Below are 20,369 nucleotides of genomic sequence, written 5' to 3' on the forward strand. Positions count from 1 at the left end.
TCAATCATTGTCAAAATTAGTTAATGTACGCAAGCACGTCGCTTCACAAGTAAATTCATAGAACATGAAATTTAGCACAAAGTATGAATCACGTAATCGCGAGCAGCAAATTACGTCTAAAGTACGTACCTAAGTGGAAATATGTTTCCTGAAAAATAAACTCAATTAATAGTTACCTTATTAGTTTATTACTTTCTTCTTCGAAATTACATTCTTCCTGAAATTATCTCGATAGCAAGTCCTCTTACCGTCGGACACACACAGAATTTATCTGAACTTCTTAAATATTTTATACAACCGTATCCTGAAAAATACTGAACGTTAATAACATAATTTATCAAGTCACTATAGCTTTATACTGAATTGAATCGGAGAAATTAGACTGTGTATTTTTTTACGGCTGTCAATGCATTCGCACTGAGCGCTCGATCAGCTGTAGGTACGCGTGACGTAGGAAGTAATTGTTTGCGGTCAACGACTGCCTTGTGCGGCGCGCAGACTTGACTGTTGCTTTGAGTATGTGCCGCCGCCGGAACACGGCGCGATATCCTTGTACTCTCCGTGTGTTTACGTATAACTGTTAGTTTCTCAAAAGTATGTCATTCCACAAAAATTTTAACGTTCGATATATGATGTAATCCCTTAGAGCGCCGAGATTTAAGAGTTTCTACTTCGACAGTGTTATCATGAATAATTCTGCCAACTTTATATGGACCGTTATAAAGCAGAAAAAATTTGCGACACAAGCCCTTTCCTTTGTGAGACAAACGATGAGACTTAATTAATACCTTTTGACCAACTGACAAGGTTTTTAAACGACCAGGACGTTTAGCTGATTTCTCTCTTCTAGCAGCCGCAGATGCAATATTTCGTAGAGCCAGGTTGACAACTTCAGAATGCCGCAGTTTCCGTTAAGGAAGAAAAGGAACGATTTCAGAAATGCGATTTGTCGGTGCTTTGTTATTTAATATCAATAAAGGCGGTAAAGAAGTTGAATCATTAGGGAGTTCATTCAGTATGTTTTGAAAAATATGAAGATACTGATCCCAAGTTCTGTGATTCTGATGACAATAAAGTCGACACAATTTATTGATTTCCTTCATCCATCTCTCTGAAGCATTAGATTGAGGGTGAAAAAGTGAAATGAAAATTGGTTTAATCTTACGACGCCGTAGAGTACTAAGCCAAATTTTAGAGCGAAACTGTGATCCATTATCTGATATAACCTTATCAACATGACCCACTTCTTTAAGAAAATGTTTGATGAAAGCATTAGATACTGAACGAGCTGTTGCTTTGCGTAAAGGTGTAAAACACACATATTTTGATGTCAACTCCACTGCTACCAAAATGTACGCAAAACCATTAGTAGAACGAACCACTGGACCGAACAAATCGACTACAGCCATCTCCTTTAATTTCGCTGGAATGATAGGAAACAACGGTGCTCTGTGAGAAATAGTTGCGGCTTAGCATTTTGACATAATTTGCATTTGGCAGGAACAGATCGAATACGTTTTTCCATATTACTGAAGTAGCAATTTTCTCGTAATTTATGACAGCATTTTGTGGGACCAAAGTGTGCATAACTGAAATGTGTATACCAAATCAATTTATTAACCCACTCATCAGGAATACAAACTAACCAAACAGAGTTGTCGACCGATTTTCGTTTAAAAAGAATATCATTGCGAACTAAATAATACTGTCTAATCGCTACGCTTTCCTTTCTCTTCCACTTCTCCTTAATGTCCTTCCAGATTGGATCCTTATTTTGCTCCTTAGCCATGTCCTGGAGCGAAGACGAAATAAAATTTTCAAACGCAACACCTTGAATATACATCAAACAATAATTGTATTCTTTGCAGTCCTCCTCAGCACTTTGTTTCAAACCCATAGGTGCACGTGATAAAGCATCAGCAATAATATTTGAAGAACCCTGTATGTAAAAATACTAAAATCAAATTCCTGTAGATACAACGCCCATCGTGACAATCTGCCGTGAGTTAATTTTGTTGACATTAGAAAATCCAGAGCTCGATGATCGGTGTAAACCTTAGTATGTCTGCCATACAAAAATATGCGAAATTTTGTGAAAGCCCAAATAATAACCAAGGCTTCAAGTTCCGTAATCGAATAATTAATTTCTGATTTAGAGAGAAAACGACTTCCAAATGCAATAGTTTTTTGTACTACAACGCCTCTTTCTTCTATCTCTTGAAATAAATGTGCACCTAGGCCTTTGTATGATGAGTCCGTCGCCAAACAAAAATCTTTAGATAAATCCGGATGTGAAAGAAGTGGAGCAGCAACTAAAGCATCACGAAGTTCTTCAAATTCTGATTGAACTTCCTCATCTCAACCCCAATTAGAATTCATTCCAGATAGTTCACATAAACGAAGTGTGGTCAAATCGTCCAATTTAACAAAGCGTCTAAGAAAATTACAGACACCAAGGAAACTGCGAACATCACGTTTTGTAGTAGGAACAGCATAATTACGAATAGCATCTAGTTTCTCTGGATCAGGAAGAATACCGTCTGTAGAAATAATGTGACCAAGAAATTTCACCTGAGAACGACCAAATTCAGATTTTTCCAAGTTCACTGTAATGCCAACTCTTGCTAAAATACGTAATAATGAATACAAAATTTTGTTATGCTCACTCCAAGAACGTTTAGCAATAAGAATATCGTCAACATATGAAGTAATATTGTCACGGAGATAAACAGGTAAAATTTCGTTTAAACTAGGAATGAATGCTGCTGAAGATACAGTAAGTGCAAACGGTAATTTCCGAAATTGCTTTTGGGTAAAATAGTCATAGCCGGTGATTCTTTACTGACTCCTTTTCAAGATAGATTGATAGTTGAAGAGTTGTTTTGATAGATACAAAGAATAGTAAAAGAGTAGCAGTGCAGAAAACTAAAAGGGAAATAGCAGTACTACAGCTCGGGGCCCTGTGCACGCTACGGCACATATTCACTTAGTGTAGTGAATCCCCTGAGGACCTAAATAGCTGCACATAAATTCCAGTTTGTGACTTAGTGGCCAATTTGGTGGAAGTGCGTGCATAAATTTATCTAACCATGAACATAGATGCATGTCATTCTTACAATTGCGAAAAATCTTAAATTTCTGAACAGTTAAAAAGTGTTTATAGTCATAGTTTTCGCCTCGTGGCGGCAAAGACCTACCGCGTCTGTCCGAGTCCGAATGTCGATTTTTGTTAAGTTCACGCGCTTGGCGCTCTCTTGTGGCATCTCGTAAATGAAATAAATTATTTTCTTCAAAACCCGCTGCTATCGGTGATTCCAAATTTCTTCTACCGTCTTTTCCTACGATTTCGCTTTCAATTTGTTTGACTTGCTTTCGTAACGCCTCAAATTCCCGTTTAACGCGTTCATTAAATTTTCCCTGAATTTCAACATGTTTATTTATGCTCTGGTACTCTTCTGTTTCTGCAAATGGCAATGGAGCTGTATCATCTGAATCTCTGTCCCCATGTAAACTATGATTTGTCAATTTATCTGAAATCTCCTCAACTCTTTCCGATAAGTCACCTATTTTTTCTTTCTGTTTATTTACGTCTTCCGTAAGTGTCGCGACTCGGGTTTCAGTATTGACACAGTTAGTAGTTAATTGTTCATATTGTTGTGTTAGGTTATTTATTCTGTCATTTGGTACGGATTCCTCGATTCTCTCAAATATTTCTTCCTTATCGGGTGCACGTTGTAAATTTAACTCTGAAAATTTTTGTACCATCACGTGATCTCTTTCTTCTTGTTCTCTATCCTGTTCCTTTTGTCTAATTTCTATTGAAATTAATCTATTATTGTGAGCATTCAAAATCGGTTGTACTTCTTCTCTAATTTCTTTATTTAATTCACCTTTCATATTTTTGAAACATGTCCCTATTCGTGAGTCTAACCGTTTTTCCATTGTTCCCATCTCTGTTTTAATTGTTCCTATTTGTGAGTCTAACCGTGTTTCCATTGTTCCCATCTCAGTTTTAATTATTCCTATTTGTGAGTCTAACCGTGTTGCCAAAGTTCCCATCTCTGTTTTAAATTCAGATCGTAACTGTGATCCCACTGTTTTTAAATCAGATCCCACATTAAATATTGCACTCATCAACTGTTCCATATTAACTGGTTCGAAATTCTTTTCGCCCCTAACATTTCCCGCAAAACCAACTTCTTCCGTCAAAGCTGTAAAGCTATCTGTGTTCGATACTATACCGGAGTCTTCTGTCGTTAATCTCGTATTCTGAAAATTTTTTGATTGTGAAAAGTTTGGAACTGGTTCCGGACTATTTTCCATGATTATTAAATTATTTTCTACTTCATTATTCATCATCCTGTTCTCCTGTGTTGGCGAGTTCGTCATGTTAACATTTTCGTCATTCTCCCTATCCATCATTTTTGCCTTTTTCATCGATCGCGTAATCATTTACAAAACATACAAAACTCATCACTATACGAAAATTACACACAATGACATTTTCTCTACAACAATATCATTCACACGAAATGCTTCCCGACAAACACGATTAACGAACAATTGAAATCTTCATAATTGCACAAAATTGTCAAACCCGTATACAAGACATCAAAAATTAAATTCTGCAAAACTACCATTAGAAGAATGACAAGACAACTACAAATGTTCAATTACCAAGTCTACACATGCAATAGAGACTACAATTACTAAACTACAAATTAATACAACAATACTACTGTCTGCTATTTTTACTATCAAAAGAATTCCAAGGGACGATCTGAAGCAGCGGTCGCCACGTGCATAGGTGTTTAATTAAATAGAATGCAAATAATTTTAATTTTAGTCGCTGTCTGTCCGGTTACGCAGTCTCGTAACCGGTTGGCCCTGTGTAGTATTAGTACGCAATCTGACTGCATAGAATAACAACAAAGAATGAAAGGAAACTTCCGTTAACACAGTTAATGAATTAAGTCCCCAGCAACTATAAAAGCTACGAAACAACAACTACAAACAACAAAGCACAAATGTAACAGTTCTGTGTGTGGAAGTGTGATTCAACGTACACATCTGGCACGGTTCTTCCTCAATAAGACAAGATATTTTAAATACCATTTACACTGAATTAATTAAATAAAACTGAAATACAATAATTGCACATAGAAACCCGAATTACAGTCTAATACATGAACACAAGCCAGATGCCTTGTTGACTGAACCTGTGATCAAGAGGCATTGTTAGTCAGGATATTTAAAAAAAATAAAAAAATGTTTTTACCTTCATATATATTGAATAAAAATACACTCTGATCATTACAACATCTCCATTCGAACAACATCTGCTGTCTAGCCCATCAAAACAACTACACACGACGTGGCCTCAAATAATACAGCTATCAACATCCTCTCAGCAAAGCACTAACCATCACCACTTCTAAACAAGCACTGCCAGTGGAGGCGGCTGAATAATGCTCTTTGGCGCAATCTCTGGCGCTGTCTACATCTACATCTACATCTACATTGATACTCCGCAAGCCACCCAACGGTGTGTGGCGGAGGGCACTTTACGTGCCACTGTCATTACCTCTCTTTCCTGTTCCAGTCGCGTATGGTTCGCGGGAAGAACGACTGTCTGAAAGCCTCCATGCGCGCTCTAATCTCTCTAATTTTACATTCGTGATCTCCTCGGGAGGTATAAGTAGGGGGAAGCAATATATTCGATACCTCATCCAGAAACGCACCCTGGCGAGCAAGCTACTCCGCGATGCAGAGCGCCTCTCTTGCAGAGTCTGCCACTTGAGTTTATTAAACATCTCCGTAAGGCTATCACGGTTACAAAATAACCCTGTGACAAAACGCGCCGGTCTTCTTTGGATCTTCTCTATCTCCTCTGTCAGACCGATCTGGTACGGATCCCACACTGATGAGCAATACTCAAGTATAGGTCGAACGAGTGTTTTGTAAGCCACCTCCTTTGTTGATGGACTACATTTTCTAAGCACTCTCCCAATGAATCTCAACCTGGTACCCGCCTTACCAACAATTAATTTTATATGATCATTCCACTTCAAATCGTTCCGCACGCATACTCCCAGATATTTTACAGAAGTAACTGTTACCAGTGTTTGTTCCGCTATCATATAATCATACAATAAAGGATCCTTCTTTCTATGTATTCGCAGTACATTACATTTGTCTATGTTAAGGGTCAGTTGCCACTCCCTGCACCAAGTGCCTATCCGCTGCAGATCTTCCTGCATTTCGCTACAATTTTCTAATGCTGCAACATCTCTGTGTACTACAGCATCATCCGCGAAAAGCCGGATGGAACTTCCGACACTATCTACTAGGTCATTTATATGTTGTTGTTGTTGTGGTCTTCAGTCCTGAGACTGGTTTGATGCAGCTCTCCATGCTACTCTATCCTGTGCAAGCTTCTTCATCTCTCAATACCTACTACGACCTACATCCTTCTGAATCTGCTTAGTGTATTCATCTCTTGGTCTCCCAATACGATTTTTACCCTCCACGCTGCCCTCCAATACTAAATTGGTGATCGCTTGATGCCTCAGAACATGTCCCACGAACCGATCCCTTCTTCTGGTCAAGTTGTGCCACAAACTTCTCTTCTCCCCAATCCTATTCAATACTTCCTCATTAGTTATGTGATCTACCCATCTAATCTTCAGCATTCTTCTGTAGCACCACATTTCGAAAGCTTCTATTCTCTTCTTGTCCAAACTATTTATCGTCCATGTTTCACTTCCATACATGGCTACACTCCATACGAATACTTTCAGAAATGACTTCCTGACACTTAAATCTATACTGGATGTTAACAAATTTCTCTTCTTCAGAAACGCTTTCCTTGCCAGTGCCAGCCTACATTTTATATCCTCTCTACTTCGACCATCATCAGTTATTTTGCTCCCCAAATAGCAAAACTCCTTTACTACTTTAAGTGCCTCATTTCCTAATCTAATTCCCTCAGCATCACCCGACTTAATTAGACTACATTCCATTATCCTTGTTTTGCTTTTGTTGATGTTCATCTTATATCCTCCTTTCAAGACACTGTCCATTCCATTCAACTGCTCTTCCAAGTCCTTTGCTGTCCCTGACAGAATTACAATGTCATCGGCGAACCTCAAAGTTTTTATTTCTTCTCCATGAATTTTAATACCTACTCCGAATTTTTCTTTTGTTTCCTTTACTGCTTGCTCAATATACAGATTGAACAACATCGGGGAGAGGCTACAACCCTGTCTTACTCCCTTCCCAACCACTGCTTCCCTTTCATGTCCCTCGACTCTTATAACTGCCATCTGGTTTCTGTACAAATTGTAAATAGCCTTTCGCTCCAAGTATTTTACCCCTGCCACCTTTAGAATTTGAAAGAGAGTATTCCAGTCAACATTGTCAAAAGCTTTCTCTAAGTCTACAAATGCTAGAAACGTAGGTTTGCCTTTCCTTAATCTTTCTTCTAAGATAAGTCGTAAGGTCAGTATTGCCTCACGTGTTCCAGTGTTTCTACGGAATCCAAACTGATCTTCCCCGAGGTTGGCTTCTACTAGTTTTTCCATTCGTCTGTAAAGAATTCGTGTTAGTATTTTGCAGCTGTGACTTATTAAGCTGATAGTTCGGTAATTTTCACATCTGTCAACACCTGCTTTCTTTGGGATTGGAATTATTATATTCTTCTTGAAGTCTGAGGGTATTTCGCCTGTTTCATACATCTTGCTCACCAGATGGTAGAGTTTTGTCAGGACTGGCTCTCCCACGGCCGTCAGTAGTTCCAATGGAATATTGTCTACTCCGGGAGCCTTGTTTCGACTCAGGTCTTTCAGTGCTCTGTCAAACTCTTCACGCAGTATCATATCTCCCATTTCATCTTCATCTACATCCTCTTCTATTTCCATAATATTTTCCTCAAGTACATCGCCCTTGTATAGACCCTCTATATACTCCTTCCACCTTTCTGCTTTCCCTTCTTTGCTTAGAACTGGGTTTCCATCTGAGCTCTTGATATTCATACAAGTCGTTCTCTTATCTCCAAAGGTCTCTTTAATTTTCCTGTAGGCGGTATCTATCTTACCCCTAGTGAGATAGGCCTCTACATCCTTACATTTGTCCTCTAGCCATCCCTGCTTAGCCATTTTGCACTTCCTGTCGATCTCATTTTTGAGATGTTTGTATTCCTTTTTGCCTGTTTCACTTACTGCATTTTTATATTTTCTCCTTTCATCAATTAAATTCAATATTTCTTCTGTTACCCAAGGATTTCTACTAGCCCTCGTCTTTTTACCTACTTGATCCTCTGCTGCCTTCACTACTTCATCCCTCAAAGCTACCCATTCTTCTTCTACTGTATTTATTTCCCCCATTCCTGTCAGTTGCTCCCTTATGCTCTCCCTGAATCTCTGTACAACCTCTGGTTCTTTTAGTTCATCCAGGTCCCATCTCCTTAAATTCCCACCTTTTTGCAGTTTCTTCAGTTTTAATCTACAAGTCATAACCAATAGATTGTGGTCAGAGTCCACATCTGCCCCTGGAAATGTCTTACAATTTAAAACCTGGTTCCTAAATCTCTGTCTTACCATTATATAATCTATCTGATACCTTTTAGTATCGCCAGGGTTCTTCCATGTATACAACCTTCTTTCATGATTCTTAAACCAAGTGTTAGTTATGATTATGTTGTGCTCTGTGCAAAATTCGACCAGGCGGCTTCCTCTTTCATTTCTGTCCCCCATTCCATATTCACCTACTATGTTTCCTTCTCTCCCTTTTCCTACACTCGAATTCCAGTCACCCATGACTATTAAATTTTCGTCTCCCTTCACAATCTGAATAATTTCTTTTATTTCATCATACATTTCTTCAATTTCTTCGTCATCTGCAGAGCTAGTTGGCATATAAACTTGTACTACTGTAGTAGGCGTGGGCTTCGTATCTATCTTGGCCACAATAATGCGTTCACTATGCTGTTTGTAGTAGCTTACCCGCATTCCTATTTTCCTATTCATTATTAAACCTACTCCTGCATTACCCCTATTTGATTTTGTGTTTATAACCCTGTAGTCACCTGACCAGAAGTCTTGTTCCTCCTGCCACCGAACTTCACTAATTCCCACTATGTCTAACTTCAACCTATCCATTTCCCTTTTTAAATTTTCTAACCTACCTGCCCGATTAAGGGATCTGACATTCCACGCTCCGATCCGTAGAACGCCAGTTTTCTTTCTCCTGATAACGACATCCTCTTGAGTAGTCCCCGCCCGGAGATCCGAATGGGGGACTATTTTACCTCCGGAATATTTTACCCAAGAGGACGCCATCATCATGTAATCATACAGTAAAGCTGCATGCCCTCGGGAAAAATTACGGCTGTAGTTTCCCCTTGCTTTCAGCCGTTCGCAGTACCAGCACAGCAAGGCCGTTTTGGTTATTGTTACAAGGCCAGATCAGTCAATCATCCAGACTGTTGCCCTTGCAACTACTGAAAAGGCTGCTGCCCCTCTTCAGGAACCACACGTTTGTCTGGCCTCTCAACAGATACCCCTCCGTTGTGGTTGCACCTACGGTACGGCTATCTGTATCGCTGAGGCACGCAAGCCTCCCCACCAACGGCAAGGTCCATGGTTCATATATATTGTGAAAAGCAATGGTCCCATAACACTCCCCTGTGGCACGCCAGAGGTTACTTTAACGTCTGTAGACGTCTCTCCATTGATAACAACATGCTGTGTTCTGTTTGCTAAAAACTCTTCAATCCAGCCACACAGCTGGTCTGATATTCCGTAGGCTCTTACTTTGTTTATCAGGCGACAGTGCGGAACTGTATCGAACGCCTTCCGGAAGTCAAGAAAAATAGCATCTACCTGGGAGCCTAAATCTAATATTTTCTGGGTCTCATGAACAAATAAAGCGAGTTGGGTCTCAAACGATCGCTGTTTCCGGAATCCATGTTGATTCCTACATAGTAGATTCTGGGTTTCCAGAAATGACATGATACGCGAGCAAAAAACATGTTCTAAAATTCTACAAGAGATCGACGTCAGAGATATAGGTCTATAGTTTTGCGCATCGGCTCGACTACCCTTCTTGAAGACTGGGACTACCTGTGCTCTTTTCCAATCATTTGGAACCCTCCGTTCCTCTAGAGACTTGCGGTACACGGCTGTTAGAAGGGGGGCAAGTTCTTTCGCGTACTCTGTGTAGAATCGAAATGGTATCCCATCAGGTCCAGTGGACTTTCCTCTATTGAGTGATTCCAGTTGCTTTTCTATTCCTTGGACACTTATTTCGATGTCAGCCATTTTTTCGTTTGTGCGAGGATTTAGAGAAGGAACTGCAGTGCGGTCTTCCTCTGTGAAACAGCTTTGGAACAAGGTGTTTAGTATTTCAGCTTTACGCGTGTCATCCTCTGTTTCAATGCCATCATCATCCCGTAGTGTCTGAATATGCTGTTTCGAGCCACTTACTGATTTAACGTAAGACCAGAACTTCCTAGGACTTTCTGTCAAGTCGGTACATAGAATTTTAGTTTCGAATTCAATGAACGCTTCACGCATAGCCCTCCTTACGCTAAGCAGGCTGTTATCGCCCAGCTTCTGAAACGAGCATTTCGGAAATGGCGAAGCTGTTCGGCTGTTTGTGTGTTCCTGTCGTGAGCATCTATGGGAAAAGAATGACGGTGAAAGAACGAGTAAGCGACTAAGTTTTGGACGTCTTCACCTTTTCAAATAACACGCATTTCCTACGCTTGTTGCTCTGCAATGGTCGATAAGCGGGTTTCTGTGGCAGATTGGGCAACAAAATGCTGTGCTGTGAAGGTACAAGTGTCTCGGAGCACACCGTCCACCCAATATTGTTCAACATCTGGGGCTCAAAGCCGACAGTCTCTACATCGTCTCACCTTGACCCAAAGGCGTCCTGATTTCGACTGCAGTTACTCATGAACACCTAGTTACCAGAATCTTTGTCACTAAATTCTGAAACGTCGAAGGTCTTAAAGACGATCACATGACGCTCATTAAAACTCTCAAGGCCATCAATAGCAGCAGAAACACACCTAACAAAAGCAACAGTAATCCAAACGTTACTTTGGGAAAAATCATTACAGGTAATAGCAAAGTTAAATTTACATCCTACAAAAACACAAAGACCAGGAATCGTCGAAATATGACCGTACTCTGGTGGAAACATGTCACCTGGTCAGATGAATAAATTACTTGCTAGACCATTTTCCTGGTCGCGTTCGGATACGTAGCCACCGAGGCAAGCAGCTGTTTAAAACATGTACCGCGCCACAAACGCTGGCCGGTGGTGCAATATACGCTATGGGCTACCATCAACTGCCCTTCCTTATAACCTGCGCTAGTAATCAAAGCCACGGTGACAGCTGTCGACTACGTGACCATGACTCAGAACCATATGCATGCTTCCATTCTTCATGTCATCTCTGACGAAAGTGGCATCTCCCAAGAGGATACTATTGGTATCATTTATATATTGACGACCAAATTCACATAACCTGAAACCGATGGAACACATCTGGGACTCCGTCGGGCTCTTGCAAGCGTCTGGAAAAGAGCGCAGGCTGTGGAAACTTCCCCAGGCTGTGGATCAGCATGTCTCCGCAATATCCTTTCTTAAATGAGTGCTGGTTCTGCAAGGTTCGCTGAAGAGCTGTGACGTTTGGAAGGTAGGAGACGAGATACAGGCAGAACTGAAGCTGATAGGGCGGGTCGTGAGTCGTGCTTCGGTAGCACATGCCCTCGAAGGCAAAGGGTACAAGTTCGAGTTTCGGTCCGGCACACAGTTTTAATCTGCCAGGAAATACGTATCAGTACACACTACGTTGCAGAGTTCTGGAAACATCCCCTAGGCTGTGGCCAAGGCATGTCTCCGCAATATCCTTTCTTCCAGGAGTACTAGTTCTGCAAGGTTCGCTGAAGAGCTTATGTGAAGTTTGGAAGGTAGGAACGAGGCACTGGTAGAATTGAAACTGTAAGGGTGGATCGTACTTGGGTAACTCAGTCGGTAGAGCACTTGCCCGCGAAAGGAAAAAGTCCCGAGTTTGAGTCTCGGTGGTGCACAAAATTTTAGTGTACCAGGAAGTTTCATATCAGCGAACACTTCGCTGCAGAGTGAAAATCTCATTCTGTTCCTTCTGAGTAGTTCACGCACAAACTTCCGAATGGGTTGCCATTACCCTCCGGAATTTTTATCGAGGGGAATGATATCATCATTAAGCCGCACAGTAAAGCTACATATCCTGTGAAAAAATTAAGGCGATTCGTTCCCCTTGCTTTCATCCGTTCGAAGTACCACCACATCAGATCAATGTTGAGGCTTATGTCACTAGGCCGGATCAGTCAGACAACGACCGAACTGAAAAGGTTGCTGGCGCTTTTCAGGAACCACGAGTTATACCGGTCTGTTAAAATATATCCCATCACTGTGGCTTTCTGCGCCGTTGAGGCACACAAGAAACCCCTCGTGGCTTCCAGCTGTAGTTAATGTAGCGTTGCCTTATCACTGTTAATCTTTATTTCCGCATAAAGTTGTAATCAAAACACACATCTCAATAAACATTCAAATTCATAGCATGGACACCTGTAAGGCTGTCGACAATTTCTGCTATATACTACACATCATAAGTCAGCTCCTTGCTGGCAACAAAAAATTATCATTAACATGCAGGCAGATATTAGGTTATTTTGCAGAATAACAATTACCATATCTTATCTTTAGGGATACTTTAATCCAGTCCTGGTTTACCAGAGAAAGGGGTACTTTATCCACCACTCTTTTAGCAGGTAAATGGGATCTGCTTGACAGTTTTTTGTTCTTTTTTTTATTTTACTTTTTTTTGCCAAAACTGAGTTTAATATTCTGGTCCTGCGATGCAGGACGTATCAGATATTAAGCTGATAAGAACAGATACTACACTTTTTTTTTAAATGGGCCTCCTTCCTCCCCTATAGCCCTACTTTTCCTCTCCAAATATGCCGCCATCCTCTAGTGTCGACGCAGCACGTAAGGCATGGTGCTGTTAGTAGCAAGACTCATTGCCATAAACCGAAAATAAAAGCGGAGGCATACTCTGCTATGCCTCAGGGGGGACGACACACTACTCAGAAATACACCTCTCTCTGCAGGTGTGAAGCAAATGATGAGTTTAGAAACTAAAATGGAAGAAATAAATAAAGACAGAAATGAAGGCAAATTAAAAACAGGGACGGCAGCACACACAAATGAAAACGAAACTGGCGAGATAATCCCATCGCCCATAGAATTAACAAAGTAATAATCCTCTAAGATAGATTACGTGTTTTCTAATTTTCCAATAATATTTCATACAAGGTTCACACAATTCCCATGTTACCAGTTGCCATATTATCAGTATCATAGAGACGTCTACTCTAGTGATGCCCAGAAGGCCAATGTCAAATCTTGGGTATAGGCAAGTCAAGGGTAGTTTGAAAGTCCGAGTGACAAGGATCCAGGGGTAAACTCAGGCAATTGCTGGACGGGGTGCCTTAGTCAACCCGGAACACCATTTGATAACCATGAACCATTGCAACTTTCAGAAATCTTGCAAAAGTAATGGTATATTTCCGGTCAGATTCCGCCAGGCGATGCTGGCTCCACAGGTAGTCCATGAAAGAGACAGCATCGGTGAGGGAAAGGTCATAGATCGTGAAAATGGTGTGGCCCAAGAGCCACACCATTGCGTTACGTCGTGTTCGGGGGTTGGTCTGAATGTCATGGGTAAGGAACCAGTCGATTGACACATTGTCTGGTATCGTCCCACCGATCAGCGCTAATAGCACACGTGCAAGTTCCCACACTTCTGTGACGTGAGGGCATAAGAGACGATGCTCTCTGGTGTCTACGTCACCACATCAGGCGGATGGCCGCCAGGCGATGATTAGTGGGTATTAAACTGTTTACGACACGATACCATAGCGCTGAAACTTCCGTGGGAAGGGCTGGGTTGTTGATATTAGCCCAAGCTTGGTGCCAGATGACTGACGGTCGTCTGTCCTCTAATTTATGTGGTGTGGGCTGGCCTCGAAGTGCCTGGTAAAGGCGCTTCGACGTGCGTGCCTTGTCAGTGGCCACTGTTAGGACGTAACTTTGATTGAGGTAATAGTCCTTGACAGTCGTCATCCGGAACGGAATATGTGTCAAACATACTGGTGCACGCGCCGATTGTGGGCGATAACGGTCGAAAAGAACCGCTGTTGTACCACCTGGGTCAGTTTCACGCAAAGTGGCGATCCGGTGAATCAGGAGGGCCGCACATTTGCGGTGAAAGTCAATGAGTCTAAGGCCACCATCGACCTTTGGCAGTGTACAAGTCTTTGCATCAACTTTGAACAGTGCATGCCGCCACAAGAGCCAATATACTGGTTGAGATGGCTCTGCCGGTTTGTTTCGGTAGCGTAAGGAGTTGTGCTACATACCATGCCCGTGATGGGATGTAGGTATTAATCAGTTGGATTCGTTAATGGAGGTCGAGTCGTCGATCAGCGTGACTCACACAAAGTCCTCTGATGCGGGTGAGAAGCCGTCTCCACGTGAGTGCTAACATGCGCTGCGGACAGGCAGTCACCTCAAGGTCCAGGATACGTTGTTCCCCCACAACTCGGTATCATGGGCGTTCGATGGTCAATGATCGTGGTCCTAGCGGGATCAGCACCGTTTTGTTGGAATTTAACATGGCACCGGATGCTCGTCCATAAACGTTGAGAACTCGGCGAACTGAATCGATGTCCCTAGCGTTTGCGACGAACACACCGACATCATCCGCGTATGCCGCAATGCGGAAGGTGACGCCTGGGAGAGCGACACCATCGACCGTCCGTCCGATGTCATGCAGCATGGGGTCCAGCGCTAAAGCAAACAAATACATTGACAACGGACACCCTTGTCGAACTGATCGTCTGATGGGAATTGGTCGTGATCGGCAGCCGTTCGCAACGATTGTGGAATTTGCTCCATCCAAGAAGTGCCGGATGATTCTTATGAAGCGCTCCCCAAAACCCATCCGCGACATAACGGCCAGTGCCGGCCGCGGTGGTCTAGCGGTTTTGGCGCTGCAGTTCGGAACCGCGGGACTGCTACGGTCGCAGGTTCGAATCCTGCCTCGGGCATGGGTGTGTGTGATGTCCTTAGGTTAGTTAGGTTTAAGTAGTTCTAAGTTCTAGGGGACTGATGACCTAAGATGTTGAGTCCCATAGTGCTCAGAGCCATTTTTGAACCATAACGGCCAGCAGGTAAGGGTGGGAGACCCTGTCAAAGGCACCGGCGAAATCTAGGGAAAGAATTGCAGCCGGGGTTCGAGTGTCGGCGGTGAGTAAGACAGCATCACGGTATATAGAAGCGGCGGTGAAGATGGTTCGATTCGAAACGCCACATGATTGAGTGGGGCAAAGTACCTTATTCATTACCTGTTTAAGACGAGAGGCCACGCTTCGTGCCACCAACTTATAATCAGTGTTAAGAACGGTGATAGGACGCAGGTCTTTAGCTCGACAGTGACCTGTGACCTTTGGAATAAGGGCAATACGTCCAGCTAGAATGTAGGCGGGTAGTTCGCAACCAGCAAAAATCTCCTCGCACATTTTGCAGAAGCGGTCTCCTAACAGGTCCCAGAATTGTTGGTAGAATTCAGAAGGGAGACCGTCGGGGCCAGGTGATTTTTGTCCCGGACAAGCACGGAGGACAGATGTGAGGTCAGCGAGTGTGAGTGGCTCGGTTAAACAGTCGCGGTCTCGACGATCCAATGAAGTTGGGACCCCACCGATAAGTGCTCGTTGGGTGGCGATGTCTACCGCAACATCCTGGAAGAGGTGCGTATAATGGTCTGTTAGGTGTTTGAGGACTTCACGATGGTCTGTGAGGCGCGTACCATCGTCTGTTTTAAGGCGTAGAATGGTGTTCTTGTTTGCATGATTCCTTTCAGAGGCAAGGTGATTGATGGATGGCCTCTCGCCCTCAATCAGGGATGCGGAGCGGCACCTCACCACCATCCCCTCGGCCTTCTCCCGAGAGAAGCGAAGGATTGTCGCTTTAATTTTGTTGAGGCGCATGCGTAGCTGATCATACCTGTCAGCAGGAAGGGTCAGTGCGTCATTTAGACATTGTTGATAGAAGTCTAATGTGATACGCTTCCAGTGTGCGACTTCGCGACTATGTTGCTGGACAACACGTCGCAGCCGTGGCTTCGCACAGCGGAGCCACCAAACCACAGTGGTAGGGTACTTCGAAGCAGTAGCGATGCAATCCTGCCATGTTTTCGTGACAAGAGTGCGAAGTTCGGGCGATGGGAGATGAAGTGTATTCATCTTCCAATAGGTGCCCCGAGGAACCGGGGTTGGGCCCGTGATATGCAAGGAGCAGGAGTATGCACAGTGGTCACTAAAGGCCACGGGAATGACTTAGACGGCACAGAGGGCAGGAATCAGATCAGGAGAGACATAAACACGGTCAATACGGCTTGCCCCAGTGGGATATATGTGAGTAAACTGTGTGTAGGCGGGATGAAAGTGGTGCCACGTATCATTAAGGTCAGCCGCCCGAAGGAGTGAAGCGAGCGCTTCATACCGCATAGGCGTTGGGACCTGATCAGCATCGGCTACCACACAGTTGAAATCTCCGTCAAATACGATAGGACGACGAGCTGTCAAGAAAGGGGTGATATATGACGTAAAAAGTGTTGTTCTGTCATGCCTGTGATTAGCTCCTGAAGGAGCATAGACGTTAATAAAAAGTACATCCCGAATGATACATGCAAGAACGCGACCATTGGGTAGTTTTGTAACATCGGATGGAGTTAACTCTGATCTGTATAGCAAAGCAGTGCCCCGCCTGGCGTCAGGGTCGATGTTATATAGTGCGTCATAACCAACCAGGTCAGAGAGAAAGGAGGCACAAACCTCCTGGAGAAAAACCACATCAAATGCACCAAGGCGCAGAAAGTCCTTCAGAGAGCGTGAGTTTTACTGGGTTGGAGATGGAGTTCGTGCTCACCGTACGTAGCAAACAAGCTAACGGATTGATGAGATGATCTACACATCGCGTCATCCAGAGTACATGGCAAAAGGGTTAATTAACTTCACCACTCTAATATGGACATTTCAGGACCGTTAATCACTGTTAGTTCATGATATGCAACACGGAATATGCAGGCTAGTGAAGATATATAAATTGTGGTTCAATCATTTCATCTGCGAGTACACTTCTAAAATGACTTCATTAAATATGAGCGGTATGTCTCTATTCCTTACCCTGTTGCCAAGTATAGATCCTTTCTACGATCTGAATACAAGTGTCAGTTTCACTTCGGTTCACTTCTAGTGTACAAGTTTTCTCGGGTCAAGGTTGCATGCAAGTAGTCTGCACCTGCATCCGGACACTTGGAAATGACAGTTGCGACCGGCTGCAGTGGCCGTGAGGTTCTAGGCGCTACAGTCTGGAACCACCACACAGCTACCGCCGCAGGTTCTAATCCTGCTTCGGGCATGGATGTGTGTGATGTCCTTAGGTTAGTTAGGATTAAGTAGTTCTAAGTTATAGGGGAATGATGACCTCATTTCACTGGGGACATGTTGAAAATGTGTGCCCCGACCGGGACTCGAACCCGGGATCTCCTGCTTACATGGCAGACGCTCTATCCATCTGAGCCAACGAGGACACATAGGATAGTGCGTCTGCAGGGACTTATCTCTTGTACGCTCCCCGTGAGATCCACATTCCCAACATGTCCATACCACTACGTTCGTAGTGCGCGTAATAGATGTTTGCCCATCATACTCATTACTCGTGGCAGATTAATCCACCAAGTCCCGTACGAGTTCGGGCATAGCGTGTGCGTTCGCACAAGAATGTCAATGGCCGGGAAGCCATATTTTAACCATACATGACGGTAGTATCTGTTACTGAAAGAACAGTTACCGTGGATGACCATGCAGCTTTGCTAGAAATGAAATGATAATTAAATGGACACGCTAGCTGCAAACAGGCGTTGATGTACTTCACTGGGGACATGTTGAAAATGTGTGCCCCGACCGGGACTCGAACCCGGGACTGTTCTTTCGGGAACAGATACTACCGTCATGTATAGTTAAAATATGGCTTCCCGGCCATTGACCTTCTTGTGCGAACGCACACGCTATGCCCGAACTCGTACGGGACTTGGTGGATTAATCTGCCACGAGTAATGAGTATGATGGGCAAACATCTATTAGGCACACTACGAATGTAGTGGTGTGGACATGTTGGAAATGTGGATCTCACGGGGAGTGTGCACGGGATAAGTCCCTGCAGACGCACTATCCGATGTGTCCTCGGTGGCTCAGATGGATAGAGCGTCTGCCATGTAAGCAGGAGATCCCGGGTTCGAGTCCCGGTCGGGCCACACATTTTCAACATGTCCCCAATGAAGTACATCAACGCCTGTTTGCAGCTAGGGTGTCCATTTAATTATCATTTCATTTCTAGCAAAGCTGCATGGTCATCCACGGTAACTGTTCTTTCGGGAACAGATACTACCGTCATGTATAGAATGATGACCTCATAAGTTGAGTTCCATAGTGCTCAGAGCCCTTTGAAACATTTGAAAGTTGGGACTGCAATATTTAGTGTACTTAATACAGCAAATTCTCCTTTTTTGCAGACAAACTTTCGCACAGACATAAGCCACACGCCTTTCTTTTTTGTCATAAGTCTTCAGATATGTTTGATGAGCCCCGCCATGAGTTCGTCTCCTGTGTCAACTCTTCATCTCAGAATAGCATTTGTAACCTACGTCCTCAATTATTTACTGGATGTATTTATGTCACTGTCTTCCTCTACAGTTTTTACCGTCTGGCACTATCTCTAGTACCATGAGACTTATTCGTTGATATCCAAACAGATGTCCTATCATCCCGTCTCTTCTTCTATTCAATGTTTTCTATACGTTCCTTTCCTCTGCGATTCTGCGAGGTACCTCCTCATACGTTACACGATCAATTCACGTAATTTTCCAGACTCGTCTGTGGCATCACACCTCAGGTACTTCGAATAGCTTCTGTTCCGGTCTCACCACAGTCCGTGTCTCACTAAAATACAACGCTGTGCTCCGAATGTACCTTTTCGAAGATTTCTCCTGGAAAATAAGGCCTCTGATACTGGGAGACGTGGCCAGAAGTGCCGTTTTTTAATGCTAGTTTCTTTTTTAAGTCCTCCTTGATTCGTCCATCTTGGTTTCTTTCGTCACGTATGTAAAGGAATTTCTTAACTTCTTCTATTTCGTGATGTCCAGTTTGGACGCTAAGTTTCTCTGTGTTCTCGTTTCTGCTCCTTTCATTACTTTTTCTTCTATATATTTTCTATCCATATTCTGTACCCATTCCATTCAACATATCTTATAATTCTTCTTCTCTTCCACTGAGGATAGCAATATCAACGATTCTTATCATTGATATCATCTCACCTTGAGCTCTAATCCTAGTGTTGAAACTTTCTTTTATTTCCGTCATTGTTTCTTTGATGTATAGAATGAAAGTTGGTGCGAAAGACTACATCTCCTTCGCACTCCCTTCTTAATCCGAGTGCATCGTTCCTGGTCTTCCAGTCTTTTATTCCCTTTGGGTTCTTCTTAAACCTCACCAAGTTAGTTGTGGATGGCTTGTAAATCAGTGGTGATGGCTGTAATTGGTCCGTTGCTGAACGTTAAGTCAAGGCAGTAACTTACGATTGTATGTTCAACTTGGCTGGATGATTAATTCACACAGGCGTCAGTGTCACTTCCATAGATTGCTAACTTAACATGTATTTGAGCAAATGGGCCATTGTTTAATATTTACAAATGTCGCTAAATTCGACGTGATGCACCATTTAGTTAATCTTCTGGTACATATCTTTCTTCCCGCAACGCTACTTGAATAAATGCCCTTTGTAAACTACGGTCTTCTGTGGTTAAGCATAGAACTGTAGTACACATCATTGTAGCAGCTTCTTTGGATGCCTACAGTGTACACGTACTTTAAACTTCGTTCCAAACATATAATTAATTTTTGGTGTCCAGTGCAATAACTTCTTGTATTCATTACAACACATGGTATTACACGTTCCACCACAATGTCTGTCCTTCAGCTGTTTCCTTGTTCATCAGATTGCACATTGGCACTAACTTCTCTGGACACAGTATATAATTTAAAAAAGCACAGACACGTATAAAATTTTCTCTCATGTATGAAATTGGCATATTTGAGATTGTGTATGAAATATTATTTACAAAATACAAAAATAAATACGGAAATGAAAACCCCGTGTCAGTAAGTAATAAAAAACACGGTGTATCTTGAGTG

The 20,369-nt window shown here is 42.8% G+C and overlaps 1 protein-coding gene, 1 non-coding gene and 1 pseudogene across 2 annotated transcripts in view; 2 read left to right on the top strand and 1 right to left on the bottom strand.

Annotated features, from left to right (window-relative positions):
- The window catches only part of LOC124805594 (furin-like protease 2), a 718,105-nt gene that overhangs the window by 398,673 nt on the left and 299,063 nt on the right, over positions 1-20,369 (top strand). The window lies entirely within an intron of this gene.
- Positions 12,863-12,975, bottom strand: LOC124709422 (annotated as a pseudogene).
- On the top strand, positions 18,359-18,433 carry Trnat-ugu. Its single transcript has one exon. It is a non-coding gene; the product is annotated as a tRNA-Thr (tRNA).

This window comes from Schistocerca piceifrons, chromosome 7, assembly GCF_021461385.2.
Source record: "Schistocerca piceifrons isolate TAMUIC-IGC-003096 chromosome 7, iqSchPice1.1, whole genome shotgun sequence".
NCBI classification, from domain to species: domain Eukaryota; kingdom Metazoa; phylum Arthropoda; class Insecta; order Orthoptera; family Acrididae; genus Schistocerca; species Schistocerca piceifrons.